Raw genomic sequence first — 14,973 nt, 5'->3', positions numbered from 1 at the left:
GAGCTAATTCCCTGTCCTTTAATTCCTCCATCAGTGCATTTGCTACAGGTGTGGCAGGGCAGGGCTGGCTGAGCCCAAAATAATCTCTTAACCCCTTGTTGCCCAACGGGGGGTTTGTACACCCCATCACACTTGACCAAATTAAAGGGAACCATATTAGATTGGATGAACAATGTATTAATACAATCCTAATTTATGTAACAATAAATATAGCCTGACTGTCTGGGCCACACACAAGACAGAAAACATAGCGCCCAGTGTTTAGTCCAGAGACAAAGACCAATGGGAAGTTACCCAGAGCAGGATCAATTTACTAGCTCTCAGAATCATCTAACAATGGCATTTTTCAAAAATTCTCAGTATCATTGTCATGATCCAGTTCACATATTTACTTCCCTCCCCCCAGTGCACCAGAAATACTAGGAAAATAAAGGATCAACCTTCGGAGACTTCCCCATTGGGTCTTCTGGCAATATTTTCCTCTCCATGCAAGAATTCCAGATAATACTCCCTGTACTCCAGCAGAACTGGAGCATGAGGACCCTGATGCCAGGTTAGCAGAAGGCAAACTCTGCAGTAAATTCTCATGTTTCTGTGGGGGACCTTGGAGAATTCTGTATTTTCATGAACAAATTTGTCAACCACAGGCTTTGAGCTAGTGAAAATTGCAACCAATAAATTCTACAACAGGATTTATAGGGAGTACCTATGGAGAAAATCAGAACTAAAGATAAATGTCTTGAAGAGTCTGACCTCAAATCAGGACAGTTACACAACAACCAACAAATGTGTTGCCACTGTTAAAAAACATGCCTCTGATTTGGGTCTTTCTTTCCCCCTTGCGCAACCTGAAGCAGGCAGTGTGAAATGCTAGTTTAATCTATGCTGGGCTTCTTAGTGGAATCTTCTGATTTTTGGAATAGGTAAATTTATGGAAGCTAAGAAGGGAAAGGAAAGAGGGAAAGGTTTTACCTGGGGCTGTAGCAAATAGCAGGGTGTTGGGTAGGAGTCTCTCTTAATAATCAGAAGGGAATAAGGGATTAGACATTGAAAGACGAGAAGAGGAATCTAATTGCAAATCCTGCAGGTACTGTGTTCCCTTATATAATCTGACTTCATTTTTGTTTTAGAAATTATGCCTTTTAAGTGGCAGCAAAATGCCAAATGAAAATGGCAACAGCACACTCATGAAAGTGCTGAGCCTAATTCCCTCTCTTTGCTTTTCTAAAACATTTAACTTATTGTGCTAAGTATATTTAAAACCTGAATGAATAATTTCTGTGTAATCTATTTTTTGTCTTTCACAAAACATATTTGATTATGTGCATATAGAATCAATATCTAGTTCTGCATCACTTTGTCTCTAGTTGATTTCAGTCCTACCTCTCTGCTTTATTTATTTTGTGTAACTTAAGTAACACTAATAAATGTTCCCTTATAAGCAAGTTACTAGTGTGGAAAACATTTGAGGACATGGTTTTTGAGATTTTAGTGGTGCTGGATACTTTTTTCTAACAACCTTGCATGTAGGAGCTTGAAATATGTGTTTTTCCTGATCATTTGTGTCTTTTTCTTACACTAATTTTCCTCCCCAAGTTGATATTTAGAACTAAAATTGACATGGTTGTTTTTGACTAAAAAATATACCTTAAGATATTGTATTTTTTGTCAAGCATCCTTGGACTTTATCCACCATTCCTGTGAGCCTGAAAATGCTCCAGCCCATTCAAAAATTTAGTAATGGGAGCATTCCCACTGAAATCTATGGGCTTGATTCTCTGTTACCATAATATTGCTTTACACAGTTCTGGCAGTGCAAGGGGGCCTTAAAATGGGAGTAAATGGCATTTGCACTCACCTTTTCACTGCCTGAGTGGTGTAAGTGGCCTTAGTGTAAATCATAATCAAGCCTTATGGGACTACTCACACACATAAAATTATACTGAAATAAAACACAATTAGAAACACCTAGGTGGTTACAGGGCCAAGACCTTTGCACGGATCTCTTATTGACATCAGAAGGAGTTCTCTGAAGGCTGGATCAGGCCTTTTGTTTGCACACTAGCTTCTTTGATTCATGTCACAGCAGCTATGCGAAGAGTGTTTGCTTATTAACTACTATGGCAGAGCCAGGTAAGGGAGCACAATGTATTCCTTTCAGTGGGCCCCATAAAAATAAGCCGGATCTTACTGACACTAAAATTAATGGGACAGAGATCTCGAGAGAGACCAGACCCATGTTGGCTATTTTTAATACTTTTTTTTTAATGATAGGCTTATGTACTTATTAAAAAAATTTTTTTTGATCATATTCTGTACTCAGATACAGACATACAATTCTCCATGACGAACAGCAAGAAAATGAATGTAGTGGGAAGTAGCTGCTGTGAATGAGGGGGGGCAAAGGGGGGGGATAGGAGGAGGAGCAAGCGGAGCTACTGCAAGTCAGTGACGGGGGAGAGTCAGCCAGCGCCAGGCTGTGAAAGGGTGTCCCAGCAGTTCCTCCTGCTGTTCCTAAGGCAGTTTCTCAGTTGCCTGGTGCCTTTTGCTCTCCTCCCAGCTCAGTGATTGGCGCCCTGTGCACTGATGCTCCCCTGTCCCCACCCTACCCAGTGGCAGTACCCTGTGCCCCACCCTACCCAGGCTGCTGGCACATGTGCTCCTGCCCCTCTCCCTGGCCAAGTGTCTCCACCAGAACCCACAGTGACAGGAAGACAGGGAAACAGGAACTGATCCTGCCTGCTTTCCAACACTTGGCCCAATTTCCAGACCATGGTGGCCACGCCAGCCCCTCCTCTGAATCCTACTCCCACCTCCATGAGCTACTGTGCAGCTAGAAAACATTGTGCCCCCTCTTCCCCCCCCATATTTCCTCTGCAATATTTCCATTTCCCTCCTTGCCCTCCCCCACTTTCAGTTGCCCCCATATGAATTGAAGGTCATAGGGTGAAATTACAAGTGAGAATTGTGAGCACTTAATTTAGAAAACAAAACGAAAATCATTAGCCTCAGAAAAACTCATTGTAACAATTTGAAAGAAGATAGGTGACATTTTGAGCTTCTAAAACCTTGGTATTGTCTCTTTAATACGGAAAGGGGCAACTGTGGCATGTAAACAGCAAGAGAGAGCCTGTCCTTCTTTCCGCTGTCCCTCTTGTGACATTATTCTTTTCCTAACAATATGAAATGTATTCAAAGATTTTTTTTTCTCTGCTGAATTAATTATTTAGTCATCATCGGCTATTGTTCATAAATTGTTGAAAGCGGCAGAAAGGCACTAAAGCAGAAGCGATGATTACCTTCTGAAATTGCAGACATCTACGCAGTTCAGCAGTCATTAGCACGTAAGGTTATGAGATGGAGAGAAGAATGGACTGGAAAAATATAGGTTGAAGAACTGAATTTATGTCTCTGAAGTGTCTCTCTCATGAAGCCTGATTCTTCAAGGTGCTGAGCGCCTCTTGAGGGATGCTGAGAGCCCACAAGCCCCACTGAAAGGAAAGGGATTTGAGGAGGCTCAGTACTCCTCAGGAGGCACTCAGCACCTTGCAGGATAAGCCCCAGATTTCAGATTTAATTTAGTCATTTCTCACAAACCAGGGATGGCTTTATTATTTGTTTTTCTACTTTATAACTTTTCAAATGGGCCTTGGGTTACAAGCGGAATGAATTATACTGAAGAAATGCTTTTCATCCTAGCTGGAATTTACACTTTGCTTCAGTAGTTGCTTTGGGCACAATCCTATTAGGTGCTGAACACCCTGAATTCTGATGTCAACAGAAATTAAGGATACTCAGCACCTTGTTGTTTGACAAAAGAAAAAATGTTTTGCCCTTCCCCCACCCTCCCGCGCAAGAAAAAATTGAAACTGTTGTGAAACAGTGTTGGGTTCGAAATACCTGACTCACAAAAAAATTGGTTAAAAACCTTTCAAGACTGTCAAACTAGAAATTTTCACTTTTTTGAGCCATTACCACTTTCTATTTATGAACTTTACTAAACTTACCCTTAAAAAAGGTTTAAAAGGGGAGGAAAGATCAAAATTAAAACAAAATGGTTTGCAAATATTGAAAAGAAACATTTCAATTGACCCAAACTAATTTTTCGTGAGATTGTGGGTTTGCAAACATTATTAGTAATTATTACTATTATTGTGATTTTGACTTGTCCTAATTAGAGATGGCAAATTTTATCAAAATGTCAAAAATTCTTGCAGGAAATTTGCAACTGACTAATGATTCTGAGTGCTCCACATGAGATGGTTTATAAGGGCCTGAATTTCAATGCACTGATGCTTACCACTTTCTGAAAATCAAGAGCCTAAGATGTCTCAAGATACTCAAAAATTGAGGCATTCAGAATCATGTTCTTTTTGAAAATCTTGGCCATGTTTGTTATGTTCACAGTATAGACACAGAAAAATGAGGTAAAACATAAATACTGCTACTGGAAGGTTGCAACAGAACAATACTTTATTTCTTAGACTCCAGAATACCACACAAGAACCCAAAAAGACAGAGACAGAGACAGAAAAACAATAATGGCAAGCTGCTCCCTAAGACAGTGAGGCACAACCCACACATCTTACTTTTAGCTGGCTCTTTTCATAATGGCTAGCTGCATGCTTTGCTGTAGAGCCCTCTACTCTGCAAGCATCCTCAACACGGCTCTTAAAGTAAAGTGTGCAATTCCAGCACAGTTATATACCACACAAAACTAAGAGGTCTGATGAAGACCTTTGCAGATAGTTTTGTACATTTCATGACTGGAGAACTGTAAATTTTTGTCATTATGAGCCTCAATTTTTCCTCTACAGGTATTTCATTTACACTATAATAAAGTGTCACAAAACAAAGCAATAGTAATATAGTCATCAGTAATTAACAAAACCTAAATATTTCCCAATTTCAGGATAAGAGTAATTCCCATTCACTTCAGTGGGAGTTGCTTTTATCCTGCATGGAAAAATAGAGCTCGTGGAGAGAATCTTACACAACTGTTTTACACTTCTTAATCTTGCACTGTTAAATAAGTAGTACAGCCAGCATCAGATTGCCTTTCTTTTTGTGGATTTGGAGGATGGGTTTTCTGAAGTGGCCAGTCAAGATTCAAGAACCAACCCAATCTAGTACTTATTCTTTTAAAACGCACACACACACATACACAGAGAGAGAGAGAAATGGGTAGGAAGAATGACAATAGGAATGGTGATAATGTTGTTATTGGTAAGTAAGTATTACTAGTGCTAAGATTATTTTGATCATTACTATTAAGTCTTTATTCATATCTATATTTGTGTAAATTAAGTCAGAAGACAGTAGATAAAAGAGGAAAAGGCAATTAGCGAGAGGGTTCAGCAACTTCAATAACTGGCAGCACCTCTTGGTAGGCTTTCAAATTGTGAGTTCTTCCTTTAAAAAGAGCAGCAAGCAGATTTTTCCATGGTTGAGCAATAAGAGAAACAACTGACCTTGTTATTTACAAAACAACTTGTCTCAGGATGCTACATATAACGCAGGCTTGATCATTGCTTTCTTTCCCTGGTTTAATGTTCATTCAGAATATCAACCTTTCATTGTCCTTGAAATTTTGCATAGGGCATTTTACTAGTACATATTTGTTGTTTGCAAAAAGAAAAGGAGTACTTGTGGCACCTTAGAGACTAACCAATTTATTTGAGCATGAGCTTTCGTGAGCTACAGCTCACTTCATCAGATGTTTACCGTGGAAACTGCAGCAGACTTTATATACACACAGAAATCATGAAACAATACCTCCTCCCACCCCACTGTCCTGCTGGTAATAGCTTATCTAAAGTGATCAACAGGTGGGCCATTTCCAGCACAAATCCAGGTTTTCTCACCCTCCACCCCCCCACACAAATTCACTCTCCTGCTGGTGCTAGCCCATCCAAAGTGACAACTCTTTACATAATCAAGTCGGGCTATTTCCTGCATAGATCAAGGTTTTCTCACATCCCCCCCACCCCCATACACACACAAACTCACTCTCCTGCTGGTAATAGCTCATCTAAACTGACCATTCTCCAGGTTTAAATCCAAGTTAAACCAGAACATCTGGGGGGGGGATAGGAAAAAACAAGAGGAAACAGGCTACCTTGCATAATGACTTAGCCACTCCCAGTCTCTATTTAAGCCTAAATTAATAGTATCCAATTTGCAAATGAATTCCAATTCAGCAGTTTCTCGCTGGAGTCTGGATTTGAAGTTTTTTTGTTTTAAGATAGCGACCTTCATGTCTGTGATTGCGTGACCAGAGAGATTGAAGTGTTCTCCGACTGGTTTATGAATGTTATAATTCTTGACATCTGATTTGTGTCCATTTATTCTTTTACGTAGAGACTGTCCAGTTTGACCAATGTACATGGCAGAGGGGCATTGCTGGCACATGATGGCATAGATCACATTGGTGGATGTGCAGGTGAACGAGCACATCTCGTTGAACACATCAGGTGAACACATCAAGTTGTTTCATCTCTTACTTAGGGGTTGGATGGGGAAGGGAACGTTACGGAGCCATAAAGACAGGTTTTAATTGTTAACAAACAAGACAGTTGTCAGGAAGTTCTAATGTGACATTTTTACTAAGCTGAGCTGAAGTAATGTTGCACTAGCTTACCAGACAGAGACTTTCAGAGTTCTCAGCTTGAATAGCAACTTTGATATAAATATAAAATGACCAGAGGGAACTCTCTTTTGTGATTTTCAGCAGCACTTGACATACATTTTTACTGACATTTCCCATCATATCACCAACTTTTTCAGGAGGAAAAATATTGTAGCTTTTTGCCCCTTCTTTCTTTAGGATCAAAAAGTTACACTGCACAGATAACTGGCAACAACAGAGTTGACAGAGATTTTCTTTATGGAAAAACTTAAATTCAAATGACAACCAGTGAGCTATTAAAGGAACTTATTTTAGTATTGTTGACTGTTGGGAATGGAGTGAATAGGGCTAATTTTGGAACATAGCTTTTTTGATGTATTTATCCAATATGATAAGACTGATCATCCCTCCCCTATGGAAGGGGTCCTCTATGCCAGTGGTTCTCAACCAGGGGTCTGGGGCCCCCTGAGGGGGGCACACAAACAAATTTCAGGGGGTCTGCCAAGCAGGGCCAGTGTTAGACTCCCTGGGTCCCAGGGCAGAAACGGTGCCACCAGGGGCTGAAGTCGAAGCCTGATCAATTTAGCTTCACAGGACCCTCTGTGGTGTGGGGCCCTGGGCAATAGTCTTGCTTGCTACTTCTGCTTTTATATGCAGAAAAACAGTTGAGGTACAGGTGGGCCATGGAGTTTTTATAACATGTTGCGGGGGGCTGCAGAAAGAAAAAGGTTGAGAACCCCTGCTCTATGCTTAGATCGCCTCAGCCACCCCACTCATGGAAATGGTGGCTCAGCCATCTTTGCTTCAGTGTTCCCACCCTTCTCCTCAGACCATATAGAGGGAGATCCATGAGGAGGGATGTGGCAAGTTGAGGGAAGAGTAGACTGGGTAAGAGGGATTCTTACAGTGCTGACGGTGGAAAAATAATAGGCTCAGGTTGGATTCATTTTCCGCTGTCTTTGCTCTGCATTGGGGCTTCCCACTTTATGAGGGATCCCTTATGCAGCCACTAGCTTCAAAAGTCCTTTCGCATAACTTTTGGGAAACTGTTGAGTCTGTGGACAGGCCTCACTGCCTGTTTCATGGGGATGGGAGGAAACAACTTGTGAAAAATCCACCTCAAGGAGAACTTTATCGAAATTTCCTCCACTACAGTGTCCTCAAATAAGTTTTCCCACTGGAAGGTGCAATCGAGCCTAACAAGAGGTTATCATTCTATATTTTATATGATTGATACTTTTCTAAATAAGTTGATAAGTAAAGTAGACTATTTAATCTGATTACATGATGATTATGAACACCAAATTGCATGACTGTTTTTCAATATAGCATTTTTGGGGAGAAAAGATACAGTTTTGATGACACAGTATTCAGTGCAAAAAATCATTCTGTCAACTCAAACAAGGAATAGGAAAATTATATGCTTCAGGTGAGAACAGCACAGAGAACATGATGATGCTACAAAGGCTATAGAAATAATATGTTAGTGACACAGATGCAGTAAAAACAGCAATGGCTTTGTCACTGGGTCATAGAATCGTTGAATATCTGCGTTCGAAGGACCTCAGGAGGAGGTCATCTAGTCCAACTCCCTGCTCAAAGAAGGACCAACCCCAACTAAATCATCCCAGCCAGGACTTTGTCAAGCCTGACCTTAAAAACCTCAAAGGAAGGAGCTTTCACCACCTCCCTAGGTAATGCATTCCAGTGCTTCACCACCCTCCTAGTGAAAAAGTTTTTCCTAATATCCAACCTAAACCTCCCCCACTGCAACTTGAGACCACTATTCCTTGTTCTGTCATCTGCTACCACTGAGAACAGTCTAGATCCATCCTCTTTGGAACCCCCTTTCAGGTAGTTGAAAGCAGCTATCAAATCCCCCCTCATTCTTCTCTTCTGCAGACTAAATAATCCCAGTTGACGGGTCATCCCCATCAATGTCATTTCTACTGTTCTTTGGTACAAACAGAATTCGTTGAGCAAAAATGATCTTTAACCAGTGTGGGGTAGGCCTGTATTCACATTAATGGGAATTTTTAAGCTCCCCTAAAAGTTCATTCTTCAATTTGTTTTTTATATCTTAAGAGATGAATGGAGGGGAAAACATATATACTAGGTAATGTTTTAAATTTACTTCTTAAAGCAATATCTGTTTTGTACTCTTGAACCTATTTTTTTTTCAGTTTAGCATTACACAGTTATATTCTTCCTCTCATAGGATAGCTGGTCAATCAATTTAGTCATTTAATTCAGTATACATAGGGCAGGCAGAAATTAATTACTTTCAGAAATTAGATATAGTGAATAGGGAAATAAGATACAAGGCTTTTATTGAACAGATTTTAACAAGTTCTTCTGAATTACATAATGAAGATGTGATCATCTGATATGTATCAGGAAAGGCTATTTAATAAGAGACCCTCTACTTTCAACACTGGTTTTTATCTTTGTGACATTCTGCTCAGGATACCCATAACTGTAAACCATTTTGTTACCCTCTGCCTCAGCAATTTGCTAAGCTGTGTGTCAGCTCCCTGGCACTCCAGCCTGTCTCCCTTGCCAGCAAACTCCTCGAGACTCTGCCAGTCTTTACCTTGCCTTGCAGGTAACAATCACTGAAGTTTCCAAGTCTCCCTGGAATGTCCAGTCTCTCTTACTGGACACTCACAGAAATCATTAAGTTTGCTGCCTCCAAAGAGACAGAGCACACAGCACTGAGATAGTTTATAGTAAAACTAAGAATAAATTTATTAACAAAGAGCAGAGATCTAAGTGATACTAAACAAGAGAAAAAGATACAAATAGGGTTACAAACAAAACAAAACATGCTTTCAATCATCTAAATTTTTTAATTTGAACTGGTTACAATCTTTGCCTAAGAAGTTTTCTAACTTGTATCAAGTTACCTGCATCTCTAGCCCTTGTGGCCAGTGGATCCAAGTTTCATAGAGAGTACTGTTCACTATGTTCCCTAAGTGCTGAATAATGAAAATGACTTTTTGCTCCCCTTATATTATCCAAAGTCCATTTTCTCCAGCTTAAGAGTCAGGAAGGATTCCTGGGGTGCAGATTCTATCCCCTGATGTGATCACCAAGCTGCCACTTCTTAGCTTGATTGCTTTACCTTATTAGTAAAAGTACTTTCATTGTTCGCTGGCATACAAAGCTTGACCCAGGCAGGTAAATCCATATTCCTTTCTCTAAGGCAAGCTGGTTTATCGGCTCTCCCCAGACCATGTTTTAGGAACATAGTTCCAGCACACATACATAATTCTTTACATACCACTGTACATACATCACACAATGATATTCATGGGCAGCATTTCACCAGATTTCATAAAAAGACTTTACTCGATCCATTATTGTAGTAGAATTATATTGTATACAATCAGTTGATTCATTTTTTATTCTTTGCTGTTCAGACCCTGTTCTCCCCCTGGGGTGTCTGGACCCTGATTGTGATAATCTTTTAATGTCTTACTCTTCCAACTTAGATGTTTCCCATCCCCAAAATAGTGAGTGAAGATCCTTTTTCCAGCTGACACGGTGGTCTCTATTGGAATCAAGGAATTATTACTGCATGGTGTAAACACAAACAAACATCTGTTCCTTTTGTTCTTGTACTAGTAATTAACATGATATCAGGAAGCGGATTTCTCACAGGAGAGATTCATACAACAGTCTTACAAGTGTGGAAGCGAGATTTGCATTCTGAGACTGCTGAAGATTATTTTTAAACCTGCAGTCAGACGATCTAGTTTCCAGAGAGGATTTAAAAAAAAAAAATCAAACAAACTCCAAAACCCACCCGCCCACACACACACAGGCCACACATTGCTATGTCTCAAACATTGTGAAAATACCATAAAATACATTGGAAGGAGGCTGTTCTGGAGATAAAAACTCTTTAATTTCTTCCAGAACACCACTGTTTGCAATAGTATTAGTCCAGTATTTTGGCTCTATCACCATTCACTTCATGGTAACTGAGACAAATGAAGTGCAGGTGAATGATTTTTTCTTGCTGTCTCCATTTTAAATGGTTTTTCAAGACTGAGGCCCTGGCCTCTCAGGTGCTAAGCATCTGTCAAGACATGAGGTAATGAGGGGTAAACAGTGAGGTGACAAAATTTGCAGAGGATATAAACCTATGCAAGATAGTTAAGCCCCAAGCAGACTGCGAAGAGCTACAAAAGGATCTCACAAAACTGGGTGACTGGGCAACAAAATTGCAGATGAAATTCAATGTTGATAAATGCAAGATGCTGAATACCATCCGCTTCCACTAGCACCCTTGCAGGATCTAGCCCAGGAGTCAGCAGGCTAAAAGAGAGAGATGTTTCTTCCTATTAACAAAGTGTTTATTCACAACTTTATTAGATCATAGCCATTGTCATCTATATTTTTCATGGCTTCCCCTTTTCATTTATATGTCCCATATTTTGTGTATTGTAGCTGATCAGATTTTGGGGAAGAACAATGGGAACATACAGTCACCTCCAAAGCCCACTCAAGTAAATGGAGAGACTCCACTTCATGTCAATAGATTTTGGGGCCAGCCTACTGAGAACAATACTATGTATTTGAAAAAGGTATTCAAGTCAATTTTGGGAGGAAGCACAAAGGAAGCTGCTGCAAGATATCAGGAAAATGTGTGTTTAAAATGAGCAATTTATTTCTTAAACGGGGCTGAGGAAACACTAGCAGAGCCTATTGTGCCACTTTTTCTGGTACCCTGTCTCACCCACCAGTGACCTTTCTACTTCATGTAAGTATATTTAGCAACAAATGGTAGTTGTCAAAGCTAGAAAGGAGGTGGTTGCAGTAGTCAAGACATAAGGTAATGAGGGGTAAACAGTGAGGTGGCAACATTTGCAGAGGATATAAAACTACTCAAGGTAGTTAAGTCCGAAGCAGACTGCAAAGAGCTACAAAGGGAACTCAGAACCTGGGTGACCGGGCAACAAAATGGCAGATGAAATTCAATGTTGATAAATGCAAGGTAATGCGCATTAGAAAACATAATCCCAACTATACATATAAAATGAAGGGGTCTAAATTAGCTGTTACCACTCAAAGAGATCTTGGAGTCATTGTGGATAGTTCTCTAAAAACATCCACTCAATGTGCAGCAGCAGTCAAAAAAGTGAACAGAATGTTGTGAATTATTAAGAAAGGGATAGATAATAAGACAGAAAATATCATAATGCCTCTATATAAATCCAAGGTATGCCCACATCTTGGATACTGTATGCAGATGTGGTCACCCCATCTCAACAAAGGTATATTGGACTTGGAAAAGGTTCAGAAAAGGGCAACAAAATGATTAGGGGTATGGAATGGCTGCCGCATGAGGAGAGATTAATAAGACTGGGACTTTTCAGCTAGGAAAAGAGATGACTAAGGGGGGCTATGATAGAGGTCTATAAAATCATGACTGGTGTGCAGAAAGTAAATAAGGAAGTGTTATTTACTCCTAATAACACAAGAACTGGGGGTCACCGAATGAAATTAGTAGGCAGCAGGTTTAAAACAAGCAAAAGGAAGTATTTTTTCACACAACACACAGTCAACAAATCATGGAGCAGGTCTCAAGGAATCAATTCTGAAGCACTTAGGGGAGAGGAAAGTGATCAGGAACAGTCAGCATGGCTTCACCAATGGCAAGTCATGCCTGACTAATCTAATTGCCTTCTGTGATGAGATAACTGGCTCTGTGGATGAAGGGAAAGCAGTGGACATGTTGTTCCTTGACTTTAGTAAAGCTTTTGACATGGTCTCCCACAGTATTCTTGCCAGCAAGTTAAAGAAGTATTGGCTAGATGAATGGACTAGAAGGTGGATAGAAAGCTGGCTAGAGTGTCGGGCTCAACGGGTAGTGATCAATGGCTCCATGTCTAGTTGGCAGCAGGTATCAAGTGGAGTGCCCCAAGAGTCGGTCCTGGGGCCAGTTTTGTTCAATATCTTCATAAATGATCTGGAGGATGGTGTGGATTGCACCCTCAGCAAGTTTGCAGATGACACTAAACTGGGAGGAGAGGTAGATAAGCTGGAGGGTAGGGATAGGATACAAAGGGACCTAGACAAATTAGAGGATTGGGCCAAAAGAAATCCGATGAGGTTCAACAAGGACAAGTGCAGAGTCCTGCACTTAGGACGGAAGAATCCCATGCACAGCTACAGATTAAGAACCGAGTGGCTAGGCAGCAGTTCTGCGGAAAAGGACCTAGGGGTTACAATGGACGAGAAGCTGGATATGAGTCAACAGTGTGCCCTTGCTGCCAAGAAGGCCAATGGCATTTTGGGATGTATAAGTAGGGGCATTGCCAGCAGATCGAGGGACGGATTGTTCCCCTCTATTCGACACTGGTGAGGCCTCATCTGGAGTATTGTGTCCAGTTTTGGGCCCCACACTACAAGAAGGATGTGGAAAAATTGGAAAGAGTCCAGCGGAGGGCAACAAAAATTATTAGGGGACTGGAACACATGACTTATGAGGAGAGGCTGAGGGAACTGGGGATGTTTAGTCTACGGAAGAGAAGAATGAGGGAGGATTTGATAGCTGCTTTCAACTACCTGAAAGGGGGTTCCAAAGAGGATGGTTCTAGACTGTTCTCAGTGGTAGCAGATGACAGAACAAGGAGTAATGGTCTCAAGTTGCAGTGGGGGAGGTTTAGGTTGGATATTAGGAAAATCTTTTTCACTAGGAGGGTGGTGAAGCACTGAAATGCGTTACCTAGGGAGGTGGTAGAATCACCTTCGTTAGAGGTTTTTAAGGTCAGGCTTGACAAAGCCCTGGCTGGGATGATTTGGTTGGGGATTGGTCCTGCTCTGAGCAGGGGGTTGGACTAGATGACCTCCTGAGTTTCCTTCCAACCCTGATATTCTATGATTCTATGAACTCCTTGCCAGAGGATGTTGTGAAGTCCAAGACTATAACAGGGTTCAAAAAATAACTCAATAAATTCATGGAGGATAGGTCCATCAATGGCTATTAGCCAGGATGGGCAGAGATGGTGTCCCTAGCCTCTGTTTGCCAAAAGCTGGGTATGTGCAACAAGGAATGGATCACTTGATAATTACCTGTTCTGTTCATTCCCTCTGGGGTAGGGGTTCTCAACCTTTTTTCTTTCTGAGCCCCCCCAACATACTATAAAAACTCCACGGCCCACCTATGCCACAACAACTGTTTTTCTGCATATAAAAGCCAGGGCCGGCATTAGGAGGTAGCAAACAGGGCAACTGCCTGGGGCCCCATGCCAATAGAGGGCCCCACAAAGCTAAGTTGCTCAGGATTCAGCTTCAGACCCAGGTGATGGGGCTCGGGACGGTGTGGCTTTGGCTTTCTGCCCTGGGCCCCAGTAAGTCTAATGCTGGCCCTGCTTGGCGGCCCCTCTACAACTTGCTCGCGGTGCCCTAAGGGGGTCTCGGACCCCTAGTTGAGAACTGCTGCTCTGGGGCACCTGGCATTGGTCACTGTCGGAAGAGAGGATACTGGGCTATATGGATCTTTGGTCTGACCCAGTATGGCCGTTCTTATGTTCTTATGACCTGGACTAGAGTTATAGCAGTATGAACAGGGGAGAGGCTGGATCTTAGAGATGTTTTGTAAAAAGCAGCTGTACAATTTAGACATGGGTCTAGAAAGAGGGCCAAGTCAAAGTTTACAGACTTGGGTGACAGTGAGGATGGTGGTGTTTTCCACAGAGATTGAGAAAGGGAGACAGTTTTTGAAAGAAAGACTAAGAGTTCACTTTTGGCCATGTTGAGTTCAAATTGATGGTCGGACATCCACAAGGAGATGTTGGCAAGAGAGAGAGGCCAAGATTTTAGTTTGGACAAAAATAATCAAGTCTGGAATGGAAAACCAAATCTCTGAGGTAACAATGTAAAGATGATCATGAAAAGAAATAAAATATTAACCTAGTCTTGAGGAGCCTGTACCCCATCTCTAGCAATAATCTCTGAGCAAGGAGCACAGAGCAGCCCAACAGTTAAGAGTATTGTTTTTCTCCATGAGGAAAGGGAGAAAGAAAGCCTTTCAAATCCTAGCTACTTTCAAACAGCCATGATGAGGAAGGAGCAGGGTGAAGGTATGATCTTGCATCCAGTATGATTGCAGAAAATCACATCATAATCACATGCTATGTTCTGACATTATGTTAGGATAATTGAGCCATAATATTGCATCAGTACATAATGACATTATTGGGCCAATGCAATATCATCACTAAATGGTTTAAAGTTATGATGCAGATATCACAGTGCAGTTTCAGAACCTTGCTGGCTTACTGTGTGACTCTCTGTCAACTTCAGATGATGACAAATGTCTGCCCAGCTCTAAA

At 41.2% G+C, this 14,973-nt stretch overlaps 1 long non-coding RNA gene across 1 annotated transcript in view; it reads left to right on the top strand.

The window, feature by feature from the left end:
- Positions 1–928: 928 nt before the first annotated feature.
- Positions 929–14,973, top strand: part of LOC140906563 (uncharacterized) — a 39,043-nt gene continuing 24,998 nt past the window's right edge. Inside the window, exons 1-2 of the long non-coding RNA XR_012157149.1 lie at positions 929–1,087; positions 6,361–6,473. This is a non-coding gene — a long non-coding RNA (uncharacterized LOC140906563). The remainder of the gene's footprint in view (positions 1,088–6,360; positions 6,474–14,973) is intronic.

The sequence above is a fragment of the Lepidochelys kempii genome, chromosome 2 (assembly GCF_965140285.1).
Source record: "Lepidochelys kempii isolate rLepKem1 chromosome 2, rLepKem1.hap1, whole genome shotgun sequence".
Classification (NCBI taxonomy): domain Eukaryota; kingdom Metazoa; phylum Chordata; order Testudines; family Cheloniidae; genus Lepidochelys; species Lepidochelys kempii.
Note: the sequence above shows the minus strand (reverse complement) of the source record. Positions and strands in the feature narration are given on the sequence as shown.